At 40.9% G+C, this 15,423-nt stretch overlaps 1 protein-coding gene across 1 annotated transcript in view; it reads left to right on the top strand.

Annotated features, from left to right (window-relative positions):
- Positions 1-5,660, top strand: part of LOC106607639 (zinc finger and BTB domain-containing protein 1) — a 41,075-nt gene extending 35,415 nt beyond the window's left edge. The window contains exons 2-3 of the transcript XR_001329242.2: positions 1,453-1,608; positions 4,592-5,660. The gene's annotated coding sequence lies outside the window, so the exon portion shown is untranslated. The remainder of the gene's footprint in view (positions 1-1,452; positions 1,609-4,591) is intronic.
- The last annotated feature ends 9,763 nt before the right edge of the window (positions 5,661-15,423 follow it).

Raw genomic sequence — 15,423 nt, 5'->3', positions numbered from 1 at the left:
CCACTTTGAAGTGATCACGGACCTACCTAGGCAAGGGTTGTAGTATTTTCAGTGCTTGACTTCACCAGGAGCTCACCGGAGCTGAGTAATGAACAAATATTATACTGCTTGTGCTCCTCTTTCTCTTATAGAATATTAGCTCAAAAGTATTGTGGAGCTCCTGCACCTAAATATAAGCTGTACTGACACCCAAAATAGGTACCGAAACCTATTTCCGTCCGAGTCAAGCACTGAGTATTTTATATATTTTATGATGGAAAAATATACAAAATAAGTCTAGCTCCCTCAGTCAGCACCTTGCAGCAGTCCTAGATATGTAGCTGGACCATATATCAGAGGGATCGAGCACTGGTTTGTACTCTAATGATTTAGAGTATAATCCAAACAGGACAGACAACAGAGCTATGTTCATTTGCATTGCAAAGGGTATATTATGATTGGTTTTGCTGTAACTACACTGTTGATATGGAGTATTTTTAGGATGGACACAAGTTAATGGTCGTGATACAGCAACAGGTTGCACGACATGAAAAGGCAAGATTGATAGTTAAGTATGGTGCAAACTGCTTTTATCTGTCAATGCACCATGGATAACTGTTCAAATCAAACCTCGGTGGTACCTGGAGAAGGCTAGGCCTACTATGTTGGTCAGGTGGGCATTTTAATTAGATCATTGATTAGTTCATTGTCTGTGCCTCCTGCTCTGTTTGATGCAAATACTGCCCCCACATTCTAAACTCTCACTCAACTCATCCCAAAATATTGCTAGCAAAAAGATGGCGAAAATGTGCTTGCCAAAGTGTATTGGTTAACAAATTCATCATGGCCCATAACATTAGTATTAAAGTTAAAATAAAGTACAAGTAAAGTTTGCTTTTGATATAGCTAGGTAATTTAGTTGCTACAAACATTATTCCTACTTGTGAATTTTTACTCGGTCAATTTTGTGGCAAAGTCACATTCTAGCAATGCTAGCTAACGTTATAGCTGCTAGTTAGCTTTGGCAAAACATTCTAGCAAAGCTATAAGTTAGCTTTCGTCAGCTATCTAGTGGTGCACATTTAGTCAATATTTCAGTTTTTCAAATAAACTTTTCCTAGTTAAACACTTGAACTCTACCGTATAGTAATGCAATTATCCTATACTTTCATTCTGTTTTGCAAACTTGGTGATGGCTTGCAGGTGACAAACTCAGAACAAAACAGTTGTAAAGGTGAGACTAGTTAATGCAGGTGTTCTTTCAAACGGACCTAGCTACCTGCTCAGAACAGCAGCACTGAAAAGAGGCCCATAGTAAGGGTTCTCTCTCATTGGCCATTGTGGATGTTATTGTTCCATGTTCTTTTGATCATTCCAGCAAATGTTGTTTTGCCTTTCAGTTACTTTTCACAAAGATGCTATACAGTTGCTTGATAATTAACTCAATGTTCTCCCCTTGCTAATGTTCTGCAGAGCCAGAGGTTGTACACCCATCCAATACAGCCATGGAGCTGGAAAGGAGGATCGAAGAGATGAGGAGAAACAAGGCTTTGCCGGAGAGGTTCAATGTGAATGTCTATCAGTAGCTAGTGCAGTGCCCTGACTGAAGGAAACCAATATCACACGAAGGTAAACACCATATATTGATATGCTACTCTGTTTTGAGTCAAAACTGAAGCCTTTACACTTAGCATTTTCTTAAGCATTTATCTGAATGATCGATGGTGTATTGTTTTCAGTAGAGGCTTTATTACCTACAAAGCAGAACCCATACAAACACACTGAATTGGTTACCTTTAGATTTTCCTAATGTCTTTGGCTGCATTGAGGCCTCACCTATATCACATGACATGTCTAATTCTTAATAAAAAGTTTAGGAGGACAGGAGAAAGGCCGAACGGAGCGTGGCAACCCTGCTGGTCAAAACCAAAACCAGTTATTCAGCTCATATCACCGACTTGTCGGACCAGTGGGATAGCCTCACCATCACTTTAATGAACCAGATGCCAACTCAGGTGTGTCTCCTATGAAGCTCACTTGGGGGAGACATTGCACTTCTTCTGACTCTTGCTACTGTAACCAGTGCCTGCAACCGGGTTCAGGTTATCAGTCAACCTACCAGAGGAGTTACAAACAGACAGGAATGAAATCTATTGATCACATATATATTAATGCTGCTGAAATGAGCTTGAAAGCAGTATCCAACCCTGGATATAGTAGCCATATCCAGGGTTGAGGAGTAACAGATTACAGAGTTGCAAAGAAAAAGCCATATCTCAGATTGGCAAATAAAAAGATTAAATTAAGATGGGCAAAAGAACACAGACACTGGACAGAGGAACTCTGCCTAGAAGGCCAACATCCCGGAGTCGCCTCTTCACTGTTGACATGGAGACTGATGTTTTGCGGGTACTATTTAATGAAGCTGCCAGTTGAGGACTTGTGAGGAGTCTGTTTCTCAAATCAGACACTCTAATGTACTTGTCCTCTTGTTCAGTTGTGCACCAGGGCCTCCCACTCCTCTTTCTATTCTAGTTAGAGCCAGTTTGCGCTGTTCTGTGAAGGGCACAGCGTTGTACGAGATCTTCTGTTTCTTGGCAATTTCTCACATGGAATAGCCTTCATTTCTCAGAACAAGAATAGACTGATGAGTTTCAGAAGAAAGTCCTTTGTTTCTGGCCATTTTGAGCCTGTAATTGAACCCACAAATGCTGATGCACCAGATACTCAACTAGTCTAAATGCGGCCAATTTTATTGCTGCTTTAATCAGGACAACAGTTTTCAGCTGTGCTAACATAATTGCAAAAGGGTTTTCTAATGATCAATTAGCCTTTAAAATTATAAACTTAGCTAACACAACGTGCCATTGGAACACAGGAGTGATGGTTGCTGATAATGGGCATCTGTACGCCTATGTAGATATTCCATTAAAACTCAGTAGTTTCCAGCTACAATAGACATTTACAGCATTAACAGTCTACACAGTTTTTATAGTCATTTTCGTAATGGGTGCATGCTTACTAGTAACTAGAATAAGCAATTTCATAAATGTGTCAAGTGCAGTGTCTGTTTGCTCCTCATTACACACAACGATCCAACAAATCTTTTTTACATCAACAACATAGGAATCACTACAAAACGTCTTGTAGTCATTAAGAAAATGACTATAAAAATGTTTAAATCCCGGTAGGTTGACGAGGAATTGAAAACTGTATGGTTGAGAGGGATGAGGTAAAAGGAATGGCAAATACGTCTGGCTGCCAAACTGATTGGCAAAGGTATTGCAAATTGAGAAATCATTTGACAAAACTGAATAAAAAGAAGAAGAAACTACACTATGAAACAAAGATAAATGACATAAAGAATGATAGTAAAAAGCTTTTGGAGCACCTTAAATTACATTTTGGGAAAAAAGGCAAACTCAGCTCCATCATTTATTGAATCAGATGGCTCATTCAACACAAAACCAACTGATATTGCCAACTACTTTAATTATTTTTTAATTGGCAAGATAAGCAAACTTAGTCATGACATGCCAGCAACAAACGCTGACACTACACATCCAAGTATATCTGACTAAATTATGAAAGACAAGCATTGAATTCCATAAAGGGAGTGTGGAAGTGCAGAATTTATTTTTGTCAATCAACAATGACAAGCCACCAGGGTCTGACAACTTGGAGGGAAAAAGACTGAGCATATTAAAGCGATGCTCTACCTTTTAACAGCACTATCAACAAGGTAGGTCCTACAGGCCCTAGTTTTGTCGCACCTGCACTACTGTTCAGTTGTGTGGTCAGGTGTGCCACAAAAAGAGACTTAGGAAAATTGCAATTTGTTCAGAACTTGGATGTACACAGAGAGCTAATATTAATAATATGTATGTCAATCTCTCCTGGCGTGGAGAAGAGATTGACTTCATCACTACTTGTATTTATGAGAGGTATTGACATGTTGAATGCACTGAGCTGTCTGTTTGAACTACTGGCACACAGCACGGACACTCATGAATACCCCATAAGACATCCCACAACAGGTCTATTCACAGTCCCGAAGTCCAGAACAGACCATGGGATGTGCACAGTACTACATAGATCCATGACTACATGGAACTCTATTCCTCATCAAGTAACTGATGCAAGCTGTAGAATCAGATTTAAAAAGGTCAAAATACACCTTATGGAACAGCGGGATCTGTGAATCAACACTAACATAGGCACAGACACATGCATACACACACATGATAACATACCCAAGTCATGAAATTATTTGAAATTTAATCAAATAGACTGAGAAAGATTCATAAAAACTTGACATGGATTAATTCCAGAATTCCAGAATTTAATTCATTCCATCCTAACAATGCAGGCAGCCATTTCTAACTTAAGTGTAACAGCCATGGGTGATAATTTAGCAGTTTAGGATAGCTTGTAGTTTATATGCAGTATCACCATTGCTATTCCCATTATTATCTCAACAAATGGGGTGACATTACTTGTGACATGCAATTTCCCATCTGATGATCAATAAAGTTTTATCATTTATTTATTCATTCATGCATTGGTTTATTCAATGCACCATCCAATATCCCCTCTCCTATGTGTCATATAGAGAAGAACATCCGTTCGGTGGCAAAGCAGTCCAAAGGAGGCAAAAGGCATCCCAAATCAGAGGATCGAGGGCCACCTGGAGAAGTGTGAAGAGGAGGAGGAGAATAGACATTTAGAGGAAGAGAGGCAGCTGATGAAATGCACTATTTGAGGGATGTGCTTTTACCAACACTGGTCAGAACTGTTGTCTACTACTGTAATTTATTGACAAGTTTATCTTGCCTTATGTTAGGAGTTGAACCCATAACTTTGGTTTTGCTCAAGAAACAGGCAATAAAATAAAAATCACCCCCTAACATTGACAAGGAAACTCCATCCCCTCACACAAGGATGAAGAAATAAGACACTTGAAAGGGAAGCTGTCTAATGTAGTAATGTGTGGTTGACATCAATGTTTGTGGTTTGAGATCTGTAAAGCTTGGCTGTTCTGCTAATGTGTTTCCGGAAATGGAGATGAATGCAATGTAAAATCTTTCTATGCTGCCCTGTGTGTCTGCTATAACATGAACATGTGTTTGTCAGCTTTCTGACCTGACCTCAAACTGCAGTGATTTTTTTTCACCTTTTATAAGGTTCACTATGGTAATGTGACTCTCATTAGGTGAAACTACTGTTGTTCATTATGATCTAGGCTAAGCGAACATTGACATTCTCAAAACATTTGTTTGTATCCAATATTGTATTCAGTGTGTAGACCTTGATAACTTGATAATAATGGATTGGATTTGCAGCTAGTGCTGTTCTAGGTGCTCCTGGTGCTTTACATTGTATGGGGAGTACTCTCCTCATCCACTGCTAATGTGAAGTACCCACCTGGATAATGCCATGGCATCCATTTTGTGCCAGAAATCTCACCATTAGGTCAGAGCGTAGCAATGTTTTTGTAGCAGGAAACAAAAACTATTGTTTCTTATTGGACAAGTTCACTTACTCTGTTTTAGAGCATTGTTTTCTGTTTCATCCCTTTTGAACACTGCCCAGCTTAGAGCAGACAAGGCCACACAGAGAAAGCCTAAACTCCCCACTTTAAGACACTTAAAACTGTTGGGGCTAGGGGGCAGTATTGACAATTTCGGGAAAAATATGTGCCCATATTAAACTGCCTCCTACTCAGACTCAGAAGGTAGGATATGCATATTATTAGTAGATTTGGATAGAAAACACTCTGAAGTTTCTAAAACCGTTTGAATGGTGTCTGTGAGTATAACAGAACTCATATGGCAAGCAAAAACCTGAGAGAAATCCTACCAGGAAGTGGAAATCTGGATGCATGGGCTCCCTTCAAGTCGTGTCCTATTGAATACACTGTGACGTAGTAATAATTGTGCTTCCACTAGATGTCGACAGTCTTTACAAAGTTGTTTGAAGCTTCTACGATGAACAGAGACCGAATGACAAGGAGGGGAAGTTGTTGAGGCAGGGGGTGACATCACTTCTTGGGGCGCGTTCACGAGCGAGGATCCTCTCGTTCCAAAACCTTTATCAAGACACAGGAACCGTCCGGTTGAAATATTATTGAATCTTCACGTTCTGAAGGCCCTAAAGATTGATGTTTTACAACGTTTGACATGTTTGAAAGAACGTAAATACAACTTTTTTTAAACTTTTCGTCGCGACATCGTCCGTGCGCTTTCTACACTTGGAGTAGCTTACTGGACGCACGAACAACAAGGAGTTATATGGACATAAATGATGGACTTTATCAAACAAAACAACATTTGTTGTGGACCTGGGATTCCTGGAAGTGCCTTCTGTTGAAGATGATCAAAGGTAAGGGAATATTTCTAATGCAATGTATGATTTTAGATGTCCCCAAGATGGCGGCTATCTGTATAGCCTAGTGTATTTTTCTGAGCTCAGTACTCAGATTATTGCAAAGAGTGCTTTCCTCGTGAAGCTTTTTTGAAATCTTTCATAGCGTTTGCATAAAGGAGATGTTCATCTATAATTCTTTGAATGACAGTTTCATTTTGTATCAATGTTTATGACAAGTATTTTTGTAAATTGTGGCGCTGATTCACCGGCAGTATTTGAGGGAAAATATTTTCTGAACGTCACGCGCCGATGGAAAATGCTGTTTTTATATATAGAAATGAACTTTATCAAACAAAAAATGCATGTATTGTGTAACATGATGTCCAAGGAGTGTCATCTGATGAAGATCGTCAAAGGTTAGTGCTGCATTTAGCTGTGTTTTGGGTATTTGTGATGCATGCTAGTTGCTTTGAAAATGGCTGTGTGATTATTTTTGGCAGGGTACTCTCCTAACATAATCTAATGTTTTGCTTTTGCTGTAAAGCCTTTTTGAAATCGGACAACGTGGTTCGATTCAGGCGAGGTGTATCTATAAAATGGTGTAAAATAGTCATATGTTTGAGAAATTTAAGTTATAGCATTTATGAGGTATTTGTATTTCGCGCAACGCGATTCCACTGGCTGTTGACTAGGGTGGGAGGCAAACGTCCCACCTTGCCCAGGGAGGTTAAGTAACTGGCTTTGACAGTGGAATGGAAAAGAAGTTCAGGGATAGATGCCAATCGGACCGCTAATTATTCAACTGCAGCAGAGTTGCTATTTCGTCCCCATGGTGATTGTGTAGTTTTGGACCACGCCCTCGGCTTGATCCCTGTGAAGGCACATTACTGCCGCAATCTGTTATTGCAAAATGTGTTGTCGAATTCATTCAATTGTGTTTACTATGCCTCAATTCACACAGTAGGCCTAGTGTTTTAGTTGTTGCACTCTGCTTGCTTACACATCTTTTGATATGATGCAATATACTGTTGGAAAGCAATGAAAAAATCATCCTGGCGGAGATGAATTCATTGGGTTGTCTGTTGCTGTTGCCTAGGCTGTGATTCCTAATTTGTACAATTGGGTGTGCTGTTCCACTCAGAACAGGTTTTCTCTCCAGTAGTTAGTTGTTTGAATTAGTCCAGGGCTATTCTACAGCATTTATTGACCCATGTTTTAGTCATGTATGTTCATTTTCCCGTTTTAGCAGTTTTTTTGTCAAGTTTATGTTTCTTGAATTCTACATTTCACTTGCTAAAGTGATTGATCAGAACCTCTTGAAAATGTCACCTATTAGACCAACAACTAGTGCCCCTAGTGCATTCTATTGGGCAACTGTGGAGCCCTATCAACTAAAAAAACACCAGAAAGCTGCTATATATCACATTTCTCCCCCACTGAGACTTGAGTCTCTGTCACACAGTAATTGAGTTTCCTGGGAGAGGCAATTAGGCCTGATTATGCCCACCGCTCCACACAGGATGCAGAAATCACTGCTGGCCATCATCTGCTGACTATATACACTGGTACAATGTACATAGGTCATACATCCCACAAAATAGGTCTACCTGTGTTCTATTTCTTCCTGTTGTGAGTACCCTGTTATTATGAAAGGCCTATATCATGCCAAGCTGAGTGTTGTCGAATGCAATCTTACAATGAATCTATGTATTGCATATCGTGGAATATTAGCATCGGTCCCCAGTTAGTATTTTTAAGATAGAAGTGCATCGGTCTGCGGGACTCCGAATCGATCAAAATGAAGCATGCATAGGTCAGAAAATCGATTTGAACACTACGAATCACTGGTTCACAAATGTTTTTTGCAAATTACTTTCTTTCTACCTCCTGAAAGTACCTAATCTTTTGTGACAACTGATGCGTCCTCTCCTTCAGTGTTGAACTAAGCAAGTAACTGTGTTGACACTCAGTCATTGATCTACAAGTCATTTTGTATGTCGAACAACCCCAGGCAATATCAGTAGCCTAGTCAAAGTGCACACTGTGTGCAGCTTCGTGTGAGGCTGTTGTGTGAGGTATATACCCCTGATCTTGCACATCTGCGCACCTTAAGCATTCAAAAATGCTTGTAAATGTTTTCTGCAATAATAGGCCTTATTACAACCAATGTAATTTGATAAGTTACTGTTATTAAATGTGCTGTTGAAAATTGTGTTGGAGACACAACTCTCATCTGACTATAGACGGGTTGGTTGTTTGGCAACAAAACCGACATGTGCACAATTATGGGGCAAAACAGACTGTTATGGCTGAGATTGTTGACATGTAAGCTACAGTGAGGGAAAAAAGTATTTGATCCCCTACTGATTTTGTACGTTTGCCCACTGACAAAGAAATGATCAGTCTATAATTTGAATGGTAGGTTTATTTGAACAGTGAGAGACAGAATAACAACAAAAAAATCCAGAAAAACGCATGTCAAAAATGTTATAAAATGATTTGCATTTTAATGAGGGAAATAAGTATTTGACCCCTCTGCAAAACATGACTTAGTACTTGGTGGCAAAACCCTTGTTGGCAATCACAGAGGTCAGACGTTTCTTGTAGTGGGCCACCAGGTCTGCACACATCTCAGGAGGGATTTTGTCCCACTCCTCTTTGCAGATCTTCTCCAAGTCATTAAGGTTTCGAGGCTGACGTTTGGCAACTCGAACCTTTAGCTCCCTCCATAGATTTTCTATGGGATTAAGGTCTGGAGACTGGCTAGGCCACTCCAGGACCTTAATGTGCTTCTTCTTGAGCCACTCCTTTATTGCCTTGGCCGTGTGTTTTGGGTCATTGTCATGCTGGAATACCCATCCACAACCCAGTTTCAATGCCCTGCTGAGGGAAGGAGGTTCTCACCCAAGATTTGATGGTACATGGCCCCGTCCATCGTCCCTTTGATGCAGTGAAGTTGTCCTGTCCCCTTAGCAGAAAAACACCCCCAAAGCATAATGTTTCCACCTCCATGTTTGACGGTGGGGATGGTGTTCTTGGGGTTATAGGCAGCAATCCTCCTCCTCCAAACACGGCAAGTTGAGTTGATGCCAAAGAGCTCCATTTTGGTCTCATCTGACCACAACACTTTCACCCAGTTGTCCTCTGAATCATTCAGATGTTCATTGGAAAACTGCAGACGGGCATGTATATGTGCTTTCTTGAGCAGAGGGACCTTGCGGGCACTGCAGGATTTCAGTCCATCATGGCGTAGTGTGTTACCAATTGTTTTCTTGGTGACTATAGTCCCAGCTGCCTTGAGATCATTGACAAGATCCTCCCGTGTAGTTCTGGGCTGATTCCTCACCGTTCTCATGATCATTGCAACTCCACGAGGTGAGATCTTGCATGGAGACCCAGGCCGAGGGAGATTGACAGTTCTTTTGTGTTTCTTCCATTTGCGAATAATCGCACCAACTATTGTCACCTTCTCACCAAGCTGCTTGGCGATGGTCTTGTAGCCCATTCCAGCCTTGTGTAGGTCTACAATCTTGTCCCTGACATCCTTAGAGAGCTCTTTGGTCTTGGCCATGGTGGAGAGTTTGGAATCTGATTGATTGATTGATTGATTGATTGATTGCTTCTGTGGACAGGTGTCTTTTATACAGGTAACAAACTGACATTAGGAGCACTCCCTTTAAGAGTGTGCTCCTAATCTCAGTTCGTTACCTGTATAAAAGACACCTGGGAGCCAGAAAACTTTTCTGATTGAAAGGGGGTCAAATACTTATTTCCCTCATTAAAATGCAAATCATTTTATAACATTTTTGACATGCGTTTTTCTGGATATTTTTGTTGTTATTCTGTCTCTCACTGTTCAAATAAACCTACCATTCAAATTATAGACTGATCATTTCTTTGTCCGTGGGCAAACGTACAAAATCAGCAGGGGATCAAATACTTTTTTCCCTCACTGTATATGTTTATTGAAAACAAATACATTTGCACAATGAGCACTTGTCTCTCAAATACATCGTTACAGTTGTTGGTTAGCTAGCTAGCGAATTTTTGCAATTTTAACATTGACATGAAATCAGTCAAAACAGGTTTTCCAATGCCTCGCAAAGATGGGCACCTATTGGTAGATGAAAAAATAAAATAAATGCAGACATTGAATATCCCTTTGAGCATGGTGAAGTTATTAATTACGTAATTAATTACGTATCAATACACCCAGTCACTACAAAGTTACAGGCATCCTTTCTAACTACCGGGAGGGGAAAGAAAACGCTCAGAGATTTCACCATGAGGCCCAAACAGTTGCAGCGTTTAATGGCTGTGATAGGAGAAAACTGAGGATGGATCAACAACATTGTAGTTACTCCACAATACTAACCTAAATGACAGAGCGAAAAGAAGGAAGTCTGTACAGAATAAAAATATTCCAAAACATGCATCCTGTTTGCAATAAGGCACTAAAGTTAAACTGCAAAAAAAGTTGTCCTGAATACAAAGAATAATGTTTGGGGCAAATTCAACACAGCACATCACTGAGTACCACTTCATATTTTCAAGCATGGTGGTGGCTGCATCATGTTATGGGTATGCTTGTCATCGGCAAGCACCAGGGAGGGTTTTTTTTATGATAAAAATAAACGGAATAAAGCTAAGCACAGGCAAAATACTAGAGGAAAACCTGGTTCAGTCTGCTTTCCAACAGACACTTGGAGACAAATTCACCATTTAGCAGGACAATAACCTAAAACACAAGGCCAATTGCTTATCAACTGCTGTCTTTAATTACTTTTATTTTTTTATCTCTTAATCTTATCCGTATTTGTTTGAAACTGCACTGTTGGTTAGGGGCTCGTAAGTAAGCATGTCACTGTAACCATTGGCTGGATTGGTCCAACAATCAAATCTCAAGAAGTAGCTTCTCATATGAACAAGCATGGATGAGGTAAATGAAACAAAAGCAATCTACTTGAAAGTAATTGTCTCTTATCTGTGTTCATACATTTTTGAGGGTGAAAAGGCATGACAGTAGTTTGTTTATCATGTAAAATATAATGGTACATTTCAGACGAACTCCAGACCAGCCATTGCATTAACAGCCGCTATTGCATTAGCTAGATGGCCTCTGACATTCATCCCAGCTTTACTATCAACTGGCTAGCTTCATCAGGCAGCTTTAGATGCGAGGGGAAACAAAAAATACATTGCCTTGGGGGAAGTATTCAGACCCCTTGACTTTTTCCACATTTTGTTACTTATTCTAAAATGGATTATATAAAATGCTCTACTCAGCAATCTACACACAATACCCCAAGATGACAAAGTGAAAACATTTTTTAAATGTATTAAAAATAACAAAGATACCTTATTTACTTAAGTATTCAGACCCTTTGCTATGAGACTCGAAATTGAGCTCAGGTGCATCCTGTTTCCATTGATAATTTATTAATAATTTTTATTTAACTAGGCAAGTCAGTTAAGATTACCGACCATTTCGAAGCCCACCGCACCTTCTCCGCTATGCAATCTGGTTTCAGACCTGGTCATGGGTGCACCTCAGCTACGCTCAAGGTCCTAAACGATATCGTAACCGCCATCGATAAGAAACAACACTGTGCTGCCGTATTCATTGACCTGGCAAAAGCTTTCGACTCTGTTAATCACCACATCCTCATCGGCAGACTCTATAGCCTTGGTTTCTCAAATGATTGCATCGCCTGGTTCACCAACTACTTCTCTGATAGAGTTCAGTGTGTCAAATCGGAGGGCCTGTTGTCCGGACCTCTGGCAGTCTCCATGGGGGTGCCACAGGGTTCAATTCTTGGGCCAACTCTTTTCTCTGTATACATCAATGATGTCGCTCTTGCTGCTGGTGAGTCTCTGATCCACCTATACGCAGACAACACCATTCTGTATACTTCTGGCCCTTCTTTGGACACTGTGTTAACAACCCTCCAGACGAGCTTCAATGCCATACAACTCTCCTTCCGTGGCCTCCAACTGTTCCTAAATACAAGTAAAACTAAATGCATGCTCTTCAACCGATCGCTGCCTGCACCTGCCCGCCTGTCCAGCATCACTACTCTGGACGGTTCTGACTTAGAATTTGTGGACAACTACAAATACTTAGGTGTCTGGTTAGACTGTAAACTCTCCTTCCAGACTCACATCAAACATCTCCAATCCAAAGTTAAATCTAGAATTGGCTTCCTATTTCGCAACAGAGCTTCCTTCACTCATGCTGCCAAACATACCCTCATAAAACTGATCATCCTACCGATCCTCGACTTCGGCGATGTCATTTACAAAATAGCCTCCAATACCCTACTCAACAAACTGGATGCAGTCTATCACAGTGCCATCCGTTTTGTCACCAAAGCCCCATATACTACCCACCACTGCGACCTGTACGCTGTCGTTGGCTGGCCTTCGCTTCATAATCGTCGCCAAACCCACTGGCTCCAGGTCATCTATAGGACCCTGCTAGCTAAAGTCCCCCCTTATCTCCGCTCACTGGTCACCATAGCAGCACCCACCTGTAGCACGCGTTCCAGCAGGTATATCTCTCTGGTCACCCCCAAAGCCAATTCCTCCTTTGGCCGTCTCTACTTCCAGTTCTCTGCTGCCAATGACTGGAACGAACTACAAAAATCTCTGAAACTGGAAACACTTATCTCCCTCACTAGCTTTAAGCACCAGCTGTCAGAGCAGCTCACAGATCACTGCACCTGTACATAGCCCATCTATAATTTAGCCCAAACAACTACCGCTTCCCCTACCGTATTTATTTATTTTATTTATTTTGCTCCTTTGCACCCCATTATTTATTTCTACTTTGCACTTTCTTCTACTACAAATCTACCATTCCAGTGTTTTACTTGCTATATTGTATTTACTTTGCCATAATGGCCTTTTTTGCCTTTACCTCCCTTATCTCACCTCATTTGCTCACATTGTATATAGACTTATTTTTCTACTGTATTATTGACTGTATGTTTGTTTTACTCCATGTGTAACTCTGTGTTGTTGTATGTTGTCGAACTGCTTTGCTTTATCTTGGCCAGGTCGCAATTGTAAATGAGAACTTGTTCTCAACTTGCCTACCTGGTTAAATAAAAGTGAAATAAAAAAAATGTACATACTACCTCAATTGGCCCGACCAACCAGTGCTCCCGCAGATTGGCTAACCGGGCTATCTGCATTGTGTCCCGCCACCCACCACCCGCCAACCCCTCTTTACGCTACTGCTACTCTCTGTTCATCATATATGCTTAGTCACTTTAACCATATATACATGTACATACAACCTCAATTAGCCTGACTAACCGGTGTCTGTATTTAGCCTCGCTACTTTTAAAGCCTCGCTACTGTTTTTCGCTGTCTTTTTACAGTTTTTTAAATTTCTTTACTTACCTATTGTTCACCTAATACCTTTTTTGTACTATTGGTTAGCCTGTAAGTAAGTAAGCATTTCACTGTAAGGTCTACACCTGCTGTATTCGGCGCACGTGACAAATCAACTTCGATTTGATCACAATTCCAGTGGATCAGAAGTTTACATACACTAAGTTGACTGTGCCTTTAAACAGCTTGGAAAATTCCAGAAAATGGTGTCCTGGCTTTAGAAGCTTCTGATAGGCTAATTGACATAATTTGAGTCAACTGGAGGTGTACCTCTGGATGTATTTCAAGGCCTACCTTCAAACTCAGTGCCTCTTTGCTTAACATCATGGGAAAATCTAAAGAAGTCAGCCCAGACCTCAGACCAAAAATTGTAGACCTCCACAAGTCTGGTTCTTCCTTTGGTGAGCAATTTCCAAATGCCGAAGGTACCACGTTCATCTGTACAAACAATAGTAAGCAAGTATAAACACCATGGGACCACGCAGCCATCATACCGCTCAGGAAGAAGACGCGTTCTGTCTCCTAGAGATGAACGTACTTTGGTGCGAAAAGTGCAAATTAATCCCAGAACAACAGCAAAGGCCCTTGTGAAGATGCTGGAGGAAACGGGTACAAAAGTATCTATATCCACATTGAAACGAGTCCTATATCGACATAACCTGAAAGGCCGTTCAGCAACGGCTGAATGAACGGTGGATGAACGACGACAACGGTGGATGAACGACGACATTAAGAACATAGAGCTGGCGGGTTATACACTCTATCGGCAAGACAGAACAGCAACCTCTGGTAAAACACGGGGCGGAGGCCTATGCATTTATGTAAACAACAGCTGGTGCACGATATCTAAGGAAGTCTCAAAGTTTTGCTCGCCTGAGGTTGAGTATCTTATGATTAGCTGTCCACCACACTATTTACCCAGAGAGTATTCATCTGTATTTTTCAGAGCTGTCTGTATACCACCACAGAGCGTGTTTGGAACTAAAACCGCACTAAATGAGCTGTATTCCGCCATAAGCAAACAGGAAAACGCTCATCCAGAGGCGGCCTTCATAGTGGCTGGTGACTTTAATGCAGGGAAACTTAAATCAGTTTTACTGAATTTCCATCAACATGTTATATGTGCAACCAGAGGGAAAAAAATTCTAGACCACCTCTACTCCACACACAGAGACGCATTCAAGGCTCTCCATCACACTCCATTTGTCAAATCTGACCATAACTCTATCCTCCTGATTCCAGCTTACAAGCAAAATTTAAAGCAGGAAGCACCAGTGACTTGGTCTATAAAAAAAGTGGTCAGATGAAGCAGATGCTAAACTACAGGACTGTTTTGCTAGCACAGACTGGAATATGTTCCGAGATTCTTCCGATGGCATTGAGGAGTACACCACATCAGGCACTGGCTTTATCAATAAGTGCATCGAGGACGTCGTCCCCACAGTGACTGTACGTACATACCCCAACCAGAAGCCATGGATTAAAGGCAACATTCGAACTAAAGGTTAGAGCTGCTGCTTTCACAGAGCGGTACTCTAACCCGGAAGCTTATAAGAAATCCCGCTATGCCCTCCGATGAACCATCAAACAGGCAAATTGTCAGTACAGAACTAAGATCGAATCGTACTACTATGACTCTGATGCTCGTCAGATGTGGCAGGGCTTGCAAACTATTACAGA

This window comes from Salmo salar, chromosome ssa06, assembly GCF_905237065.1.
Source record: "Salmo salar chromosome ssa06, Ssal_v3.1, whole genome shotgun sequence".
NCBI classification, from domain to species: domain Eukaryota; kingdom Metazoa; phylum Chordata; class Actinopteri; order Salmoniformes; family Salmonidae; genus Salmo; species Salmo salar.
This window is presented reverse-complemented; position numbering and strand designations above follow the sequence as displayed.